Source organism: Sesamum indicum, linkage group LG12, assembly GCF_026168435.1.
Source record: "Sesamum indicum cultivar Baizhima isolate 11 linkage group LG12, ASM2616843v1, whole genome shotgun sequence".
Classification (NCBI taxonomy): Eukaryota; Viridiplantae; Streptophyta; class Magnoliopsida; order Lamiales; family Pedaliaceae; genus Sesamum; species Sesamum indicum.
This window is the reverse complement of record NC_142668.1, coordinates 10438817-10449997: the sequence shown is the minus strand read 5'-3', so window position 1 is coordinate 10449997 and position 11181 is coordinate 10438817.

Genomic DNA, 11181 nt, shown 5'->3' with positions numbered 1-11181 from the left:
TTTTAATCTCCTCATTTGGACGTGAGGATTCGAATTTGAAGGAAGGATTTTGAAAATAACCAGTGGATTTGAAGTTCACTAAAATGATTGATATAGCTTAATAAAGCTGAAGGATTTCAAATATCCATTATAACGGAAACTATACAAATTCGTTCGTCGAATCTGTTATTTTGAATGTGAAACTTTTAGCTTCAGATTCATCAATCGAAGCACAAACCGAAAAGGATTCATGGGCAAAAACTATTGCAACCATCGGCAGTCGGATGGAAACTACTTTGGCATGTGAAGTATTACTGATTCAGGTAACAAGCTGGCTTCGACATGTGAAAGATTGCTGATTCAGGTAGCCAACTTGCAGAAGATAAACTTTTACAAGGAAGAAAGAAGAGGTTCTCACGACTGTTCATTCATGTAAGTACTTTTTTCCCATCATCTAATTCCATGCCAAAAAAGTTCCAAGTTCAATGATGGTTATTGCAAGATTTCTGCAAATGCAAGCTTCATCAAGGACCATTAGGCTGTTCAGAAGTTTACAGAATCTGACCGTATTGATTATTGAATTGAGAAAACATATACTGTATATGATCTTGTTTATGCATTGTTTTACTAGCATTATTCAACTTAACATTGAACGAACTTAGGAGGTGTTTGGTTTGTGTTTTTACTATAAATTGTAGAGAAAGTTGTAAATTCAATTGTAATGAAGATTGGGAGGGAAAAAAAAAGGTAAAGTAAAATGACTTCCGCTGAGATGTAACATAATTACGAATACCCCCTTGTTATTTGAAAAATTATCAATACCCCGACTGTCTAACAATTAGCCGAATCCGTTAGGTTTTCTTCCATTGTTTGTGGTGAACTGACAAAAATGCCCTTGTGGATTAAAAATTATAATTTTATTTATTTTTTTATGGATTAAGTGGTTCGATTTTTTTATAAGATTTTAATTTTTTTTTAGAAAAAAAAAATACAGTAAGGGCAAAGTTGACAATTTCAGACCTCCATCCAAGGATTATAATTTCATCAAACATCAGGGGTATTTGTAATTTTTCAAACAATAAGGGATATTCGTAGTTATATCAAATCTCAGGGGAAGTCGTAATTTATCAAAAAACAAAAAAGTTGAAATTGGATTATTTGGGAAAGAAACTTAATATATATAATTTTTCAAATGAGCTACGAATCTCATTAGTAGGGAGAAACTTATAGCTTTTGGCTTACATAAACTCAATTTAAGCAGTTCAAAAGTGAAAATATTTTTTCACCGTAAGGTTGATAAGCACTTAAGATAAGCTATCGCAAATACTGCTTTAGCAGGGAACTTTTGTAAAGTGAAACCAAGACTTAATTCTTACATAAATCAAACTACTCCTTACCATTTCTGCTGGTCCAGTGACAGATTTCTGAGAAATTTTTATAGCATGGACCATCAAGATTTTGATCTGCATCGGAACTTTTGTGAACTGAGCTGCATGTTTTACTTGGTTTTCCTCGTTGAGCTTCTTGCCTTCTGGCCCTTTAAAAATTTGGGTGAGAGCCATTCTCCATTCTCAACTTTTAAATTCCTTTGTTGCATCCGGATGGAATGCGATCCAAGTCGAGAGCTGACCTGGCGATAACTTGGCTATGATCCGACAATGATCTGGCGTGCGGGTCTAGATAAAACTGGACTAGTAGTGGTTGGCCTATACACAAAATATTAGGTTAGTTAAGATGGTCTTCAACTAAAACCCGTCGAAGTTTAAGTCAATTTAGAGTTCAAAATTACAGGGATCGTACATAAATGCATGCCTGTATAATGGAACTTCCATGTATTTATAAGAACTTATGTGCCAGAAACTATACGGGCCACTTGTCAGTAGCAAAAGAATTTGAAACCTATCAATATTCTATAGAGTATAATTCAAAATAAAAATTAAAAAATTAGAAATCTTTTTTCATAATAAGTTTATGTAAATAAATTCAAAAGTTTATTATTATGAATTTGAAATCTTATCAATCCAAATATATAATCACATGCACTTTAGCCTATGTGCATCATGCACATGTGAGAAACATACATTAGCAATAGAAATTCCCCAGATTCACAGGGCTTTCAAAGTATATTTTGAGCATTAAATAGACTTTTAAAATAATTCACTATTCTAAAGCTTCATGTTTCCGTAACTTAGAATTAGTGATTTTTTTTTAGATGTAATTACTGTATTTTCGAAAAGTGACAATTATTAATTTTTCGCCAAACATGTTTTTTTAATACCATAAGACTTCTCGTTGGGTTGCATTCGGATAGATGGATTTGAAATCATGAACTTTTGAATTTAAAGAGATTTCAAATTCTTTAATTCTGAACTTGCACCGTGTTTTGTTGAATATTGGAGAATTTTAAATTTTACTAATACGGAGTCATTTGAATTTTTTTTTTCTTTTCAAATTAATCAAAATCAAATTCATGAATCTAAATATAGGTATTTTTGCATCGGGTTTTTAATTTGAAAAGTGCTCCCAAAAATACACCAAGTGATGATCATAGTAAAAGTTGGAATAAATTTTGTGTTTACACTAACTTGACATACCAAAAAAAAAGCCCAATACAGTAGGATGACTTAGCAAACAACATGGATTACATGTTATATACATTTTTTACTCATTCAGACACATTATATGAAAAAAAAAAACCTCTAAGAAACTCCTCCTAGATTCTTGGTGGTCGACCTGGCAGCAACAAGCAAAGCAGAATCTGCAGAACTCGAGTTGACTGAGCATGACTCATTCAAACGGTCATATCTCTTTCCAAATAAGTCCAAATCGCATTTTCTTTTTTTACTTTTTTTTTGTTAGTTAACTGACTCGTGCAACTTTTAAATGGTTATCACGTGCTGCAACTACTTACGAATTTTGCCCCAAATTGGCCTATAAATATAAGTCATTGTGCAGTTATAAGATTAATAAGTACCACTCATTCTCACATACCTGTTTTTCTCGATTCTTAGCAAGCTTCTTGCATATTTTCGCACACACTCACACTTCAATATTTTATTAATTTCTTTTGATTATTACACCATTAATCGTATATTATTTCAAACTTTTCTATTATCTCTTCAGTTAATTAATTACTAACTTAAGCATCATAATGCTAATCTTTGTTCCGCATGTTACTCCTCCTTTGATCTTAGAATTTATTGAAAATCTTTCGATCATTGTGATGCTACTGGACTCCTTTATGGATCAATTACAATTTGATTGTTATTAAAAAAATACTCAGGTATAGATCTATTTTTTGAAATAATGATGTAACGATATAATTATTAGGTTTAATTTTTTAATAAAAAAATATAGGACCCCTTTTTTTGTGCATGGAGCCTAATTAGCATGTGAGGTGATGTCCCTATAAGACACGTTTGGCGTTCAATAAATTAGCAGTTGGACGTCTCCATAATAACAATTAATGAGTTTGAATTTAAGTGACAATCAAGATTTCAATATCCCTACAAGCTTGAGTGCATACGCCGACCAAATTTGAGAAGATTTGAAAAATAATTTCAAATAATTCCATATTAAAAGAATTTAAAATACATTAATTTTTAATAAATATAATTGAAATCTAGATATATAGTATTTAAAATTATTTAAATAATTTTTTAAAAAAATACAAAATTCGTTAATCCAAACGTAGCCTAAAACAGACATGTAAATGGGTAAACTCACACTACAAGAAAATATGATATCAGTGACAAACTATTAAGTTATAAGTTTAAAGTTTTCATTAATAACATATATTAAGTGGCAATAATTTTTATTTTGTCATTATATAATTATTAACAATAAATAATATGTATAAAGTTGTCAGTAAATACAACTAGCGACACATCTATAATGACAACTTAGTGCGTCACTATTTTATATTGTCACTAGATCGTCACTATACATGAGTCACTAATTAATTTAGTCGCAACTTTATGCATATTTTTCTAATCTCATTAATTCATGTTAATAACAAGTTTATAAAATATAATAATTATTAAAATTATGAAATTTTTTATTGTGACAAAATAAACAGTCTCGTCACTAAATATCTATAATTAATATTGTCACTTAATTTTTTTGTCACTGATCTTCTGTTTTGTTGTAGTACCAGGCCCAGAACCCTAATGTCGCCCTAAAAGAATTTATTATAGATTAATTATTTGATTAGTGGCTTTAATTAAACAATTGTTTAAATTATTTAATATGAGACGTAAGTTTTGACGCCAATTTTTAATATTTTGTTATGATTTTTTTACTAGGGTTAATATTTTTGCTTTGCTTGTTGAAATAACAGTTAATAGTTACCACTAACAATTATTTTTTATTTTTAAATTTATGGTAAATCACGTTGACACCCCTTGAGGTTAGGTCAAAATACACAAATACCCCCTACTTTTTGCAAAATTAAGCTACACCCCCTGATGTTACAGTTGTAATTTTGTATGAGACAGGGAGTATTTGTATAATTTGATTTAATTTTAGAGAGTGTAAATATAATTTATCCTTAACTTTAATAATTAATTATGATTAAAAAATCATATTTATCATAGATATTCAGTCATATAGACCAAAAAATACTATTTTTTTAACAATTTATTATTTCTCAATAATATTTAATATGAGGATCCATTTGCAATAATTTTCATAGAAAAAGTACCGCCTAAATACATATTTTAAATTCTTTTTCAAAAATCATCAACATTAATAGGGATAATTATATCACCTCCTCCTGAAATTTGATGTAATTATATACAAATTTTTGTAATTTAAAAAAAATACATATATTGCCCCTTAACATTTGTTTACTTCTAATAAATTGATTTCTCCATCAATCAAAATACACGAAATTAATTGATATCAGCAAAAAGATTGAATGAAAATCTATATTACCCCCGATCGACTGATAATTGATTTTATTGCAGGTTAAATAATTCTTTTCTAACCAAACTACCCCTATAAAGGTGAAGATATACCTCCTTACATGCATTAGTGTGTAAAAATGTAGAAAGATAGTTTGATCAAAAAAGATTTATTGAACTTGGAATAAGTTAGTTATAAGTGAATCAGGAGTACATGTGGATTTTTATTTAATTTTTTTAAATAAAAACAAACGTCAGGAATACTAGATGTAATTTATCAAATTATAAAAAGTATACGTATAATTACACCAAATCACACGAGAAGAAGACGTAATTGTCCCACGTTAATATATTATTAACAATGTCAAGATTTACCTGAAAACGCATCAAATCCCATGTTCATTTAATTAACCAAAAATTACCATCCAAATCTAACAAATATTGGCATATGCAGCTACTGTATATGTTTAAATTCCCAATATATATGTCAGATCGAATGCGGAAGCGTAAGAATCAGGATTGTAATCTGCATCAACTGATTAATTAACAAAGAAATTGAAATTTACTGTGTGATGAGTTCAGATGATACATAGGATAAGATCTCCTTACATTAGTACGAAATAAATCTAAAATCAACAGTATTCGTTAGATGTACTGGAGTTGCCTACATAAAAACACTTGGTCTATCGAATTAGGAGATTGGTCTATAAAGTCGTAAAGTCGAAACTGAGATATATAGAAAAATTAATAAAGATATCTGAATATTTTGTTTGATGACTGTTATAGCCTTCACCCAATGTACGAATGCCATTAGGACTTTACGGGATGGTGAATGCCACATGTCCAACTATGAAGGGTCTAGATTGTCTTCGAATCGAGTTGAGTCGGGTCGGGTTGGACTAACCCAATTTGACTAAACGCTCAAATCCTCCTAGGTTGAGCCATTCTTGGCTTTATGGGAAAGCAAGCATTTATTGTTGGACACCCAAGTCATAATCATGTCATCAAGAGCGAAAACTCCAGCAAAAACTGTCAAAATTCAGATTTATTTTCATAAAAAATTGCCTGATGCATACACAATAGCCTTTGCTCAAAAATTATTTTAAATGAAATGGTGACATCTTTTGAAATTTGGTATAATTGAAAATATCTTCTCGTCGTTTGAAAAATTATCAATACCCCCCTGATTTTAGCAGTCGTACAACAATTAGCCCAATCCATTAGGTTTCCATCCATTTTTGTGGTGAACTAACTAAAATGCCCTCGTGGATTAAAAATTATAATTTTTTAATTTTTTTATAATTTTTAAAACATTTTCATCCACTCCGCTCGATTTTTTTATAAGTTTTCAATTTTTTAAAAAAATTAAAAAAACACAATAAGGGTAAAATTGATAATTTCATACCTCAATCCAAGAATTACATAATTTTATCAAACATCAGGAGATATTTGTAATTTTTCAAATAATAAAGAAATTATTCGCAATTATGACAAATCTCAATAGATATCATCGTAATTTACCGAAAGCAATAATGTAGAAACAAGCCAGGACCACAGCTTACGTCGTAGCCGCTCTTAATAAAAATGTTCCAATGATAAATTTTGTACATCCCTTATATTATGCTATGATTTTTAATTTTTTATCTATAAAATTAAGACGTGATCATAACTTATCAAGTGGTCAGAAAATCTTAACCAAAAACCACTTAGTCCAAACATGGGAAAATCAGAGTCTTACCCTAACATCCTCAACCTCATGTAATAAGGACACATGATTACTTAAATTTCATGGACATGTACACACACACACAGCAAAAACGAGATGATAAAATTCCCTTTCACCTTTTCCCGTGTATGGAAACACCTTCACATGCCATGTTCCTACCACCATTTATTTGCCAGATTTTTGTTTTCTAAAGCTGCAATTTTGATCATTATTAATTTCTTCTATATATCTTTAATTTTAATATTACTGTTCCATTTTTAAATTCTTTGTTTTATTTTATAACTCGTCATACGAAAGTAAGCCACAAGCTCGAGTTCAAGCTCGTCTCTCTCAAGTTAGCCGAGTTTGAGCTCAAGAAGCTCGGTTTTTTTCTTTTTTCTTTTTTTTTTTGTACGAATTAATATGAAAATTCTGTGTTGTTGGCATTCAGACTGAAACTTTATAGGACTTAAGTATTGTTCTACGTCTAATCTTTTGGAGGGGTTAAATACAATTTATCCCTTGCGTTACAAAAAAATTCTGTTAAAAAAAAAGTGTAATTTACCTCTTGTGATTTAAAAAATGATGCAATTTACTTTCCTTCAAAGAGGGGATAAATTTCATTATTTTCAGTATCATAGAGAGGTAAATTGCATTTTTTTTTTCACATGGGCTTTTTTGCACTTTTTCATTAGGTACAATTACACTCCCTTCTCCTAAGATTTGGTATAATTATATGCAGACCCCCTGTAGTTTGGACAATTACATCTAGCATCGCTGAGGTTTGCTTCTATCTAATAAATAAGTTCCTCCATGAGTCAAAATTCACCGAATTTGCTGATATTAATAAAAAATTAAAAAAATATTTATATTTACCCACGATTGACTTCATACTGACTTATAACAGGTCAAATAATTTTTTTATAACCAAATTACTCTGACACATCTTTACGCGTTAATGCATTTGAAGAGGTATATCTTCACCGTTATAAGGGTATTTAGTTCCAAAAAAATTATTTGATCCGCAATAAGTTCGTTTAAGTCAATTAAGGGTAAATATCAACTTTCATTCAGTTTTTTTGTTAATATCAACAAATTTAGTGAATTTTGATTAAAAAAAACTTATTTATTAGACAGAAGCAAACCTTAATATACGAGATGTAATTTTTCAAATTTAATTATTTTTCTTAAAAAGAATAGTATAATTATCTCTACATATTAATATTAACCTAGAACTGAGGATGTACAAGCAGCAGCGTACCCGGCATGCGTGGAGTTTGGGAAGCATTTATTGTACGCGAGGAATGCGTATTTTAGTATGATTATTCCTGAATTGGTCGGTCCATCTGGTCCTCATCATGAGGAACAAAGGGTGTGTGATTAAGCCATCAAATTCAGAGTCCTCTGATCACCTTCTCATTTGCTGTAAGGAACTGCCGGAAAAAATGCAATTGTAATTCTGTAATTTGTGGGATTTATTTTTTATTTTTTATTTTACACGAATTAAATCTTTTAATTTAATCCTATAAGTAATTTTAATTAATTCTCGACTAATTTGACTAAAAAATTATATGTAACTTGTATACGCCTAAATTAAATTATAATTTTCAGTCCTATAATTTAAGAATTGACGTTTTTTATCCTGCATAAATTAATTTATAGGAATAAATTTATAATTTGATTAAGTTATGTGCAAATTAAACACAATTTTTGATTAAATTAGTTGTAAAATGATTAAAATTATCAAAATTTTAAAGTTACAAAACTATATTATAAAAATTAATTTGTACAGAATAAAAAAAAATAAGAGCGCTTAAATTATAGGGGTAAAATTGGAAATTTTCCAATGAATTGCATGCAATTGAGTATATCAATATTTTCATAACAAACAAAGCAACAAAGATAATAAACTATAAGTTATTACATAAATAGAACAAATGTCGTATATCTGGAACTTGAAAAGACAAATCTTTGCTTAGCGAAGATCTGTGATGCATGGACATAGTGATACGGACATAAAAATACAAAAAAATTAAAATAAATTAGGATACGATATGGCAATGTACGACTACATATATAATATATTTTTTATTATATATTTATATATGTTCTTAATTTTTCATAAAATTAAAATATGCAATATGAAAAATATTAAGATAAAATATAAAATAAGGATATCTTATATCTAAATTCTTAATCAGATGTGGCTTAAAATATATATATAATCAACTTATTTTAAAAAATAAATTAGTTAAATCATCATGAGCGTGTCTCTTTTTTTTAGTAATTTTGTCTCAAAACTTTTAGTGTGAAGGGAGTGAATTTTCTTTTTATTAAGCCCAAAATTCTTTTGAAATTATAAAAAAATTATAAACACGTCCCTACTGTATGTCCGATTCCCGTGTCCTATTTTTTTTTGTATATACCTTTGGACATGCGGATATTATATCCAAACCGTGTCTGACAATGTACTGAATAAACTTTTAGAGTATCCGTACATTATAGGTGAAGAGTCTTGGAGTCGAGGTCAAGTGGTTGGGCTGCATCTCTAGGTTGCAACTTGCAAGGGGATAACTTTAAAATCAACACAAACACCAGTATTAGAATTGACAACAGGGTGGATTCAAGATCCGTTCCGAATTTACGAGGGTTCTTAAAATCTAAATTTTAACTAGTCCCGAGAGTCATTTGAGACACAAGCCTGCCCCATTTAGGCGGGTAAGGAGCGAGATGGACCCAATTTATCTGAACCCATAGTCATATATAGAATTGTCATCAACGAAAAAGTTCCAAAATTTGAGATAAAATTTTATGATTAGATCATAGTATTATAAACAGCTATGTGAATAATATATGGATGTTACTTATGATTCAATATTTATAAATATTGGCCATTGGTACATCTGAGCGAGCGCTAAAATGCTCTGCCACGTATTCTACATTTATGGTCAATGAATAGGGTCATTAATCCGGGTGGGTCAGGTCAAAGGAATCCTGGGACAATGTAGGCACATATCCTTCTCGGAGTGGAGTTAGCTTCAGAACTTAGCAACCTAATTTGAATTAATTTCAACACTGAGTTCTTGATTTTCGAGGGAGAAATTAACATAGATATATAACTCTCAACATAATTGCAATTAAATTGTTATTAATAACAACTAATTACATGTGTAGAAAGACACATTAATTCATTACATCATTTAATATATTTAAATTCTAAAATTAATTCAACACATCGATAATTGAAAGCAACGAATACATTCAAACGAAACAAAGGAACAAGAAATTATAATGAAATTAGACATATACCCACGTTCGTGAGACTCCAACACGAAAAATTCTCACCATGACTTGATTTTGTCGAACTTGAACCAATTATACAATACACTTGCTCTGTAATTGATTCGGTTCGGTCAACCCTGATCTCTGTAGGAATTCTTTATCAAATCCATAATCTTTTGATTGAGAGGCATCAACTTTACCAATCAAAAAGCTGTAGGGAAAATTACAAACTTAGTCTTGTAACTTAGAGGGGTTGACATTTTTAGTCCTGTACGAATTGGATTTTACAATTTAGACCTGTAACTTTATAATTTTAATAATTTTAGTCTTTTTTCGACTAATTTGGCCAAAAATTGCAGTTCACTTGCAATTTTAATCCTGCAAATAAATTTATACAAATTCAAAAACTAACTCCGGAAAAAAATAAAAATAATCAAAATTTAAAAGTTACAAAACTAAACACTAAGAAGCTATTAATAAAGATATAGGCTTGCTAGTTTATGGTAAGTAGTGGGGACCTATTAATTATTAATTACAATAAATTAAGAATTTGGTTCCCTTCACTCAAATCAATCCTTATATTAATTAAAACAACCTATTAATTTACTTTGGAAAAAATGTAGAGTTATTAATTAATGATGGGGATATTTATGGTAGTTGAAATTTTGATTTAACAAAGACATTAAAAAAATAAAAATAAATAAACTACTGTATAAATAGACAATATATCAATTTTATCTATAACCTAAAAATACCCTCACAAAGAACGTAAATTATTTATCCATTAATTTCGAATTATTATTATATGTAATTAAATCTCAATAAACAGACTTTCATTGTATCAATTAAATTACAATAATTATAGCGTAAATTACATTAACACCTTTTAAGGTCTGACAAAATACACAAACACCCCTCTGTTTTTCTAAAAATTACAACTAAACTCATTGGATTATAATTATACCTCATATTTAAAAAGAATGCTTACACAAAACCCCCTAAAAAACAGGTATTATATAATTTGGTCTACCGTTAGGGGTCTAAATGTAATATATCCCTAATTATATTCAAATTGAAAGGAAAAAATTATAATAATAACTTGACACTGAGAGGAAAGTTTAGTTGTGTGGGCGTATGTGTCGGTGAGCACTTGGGAAGAAAGGGCACACATCGTAAATACGGTCGTAAACTAAGGGCACAAATTGAAGCCCACCATTCCTCCGTACTCCTCGCGATGCACAACGTACAAACAAATAGTTGTAGTGATTTCCAGTTCTTCTTCCCGCGGCATTCAACGCGGCATTGGTTCTG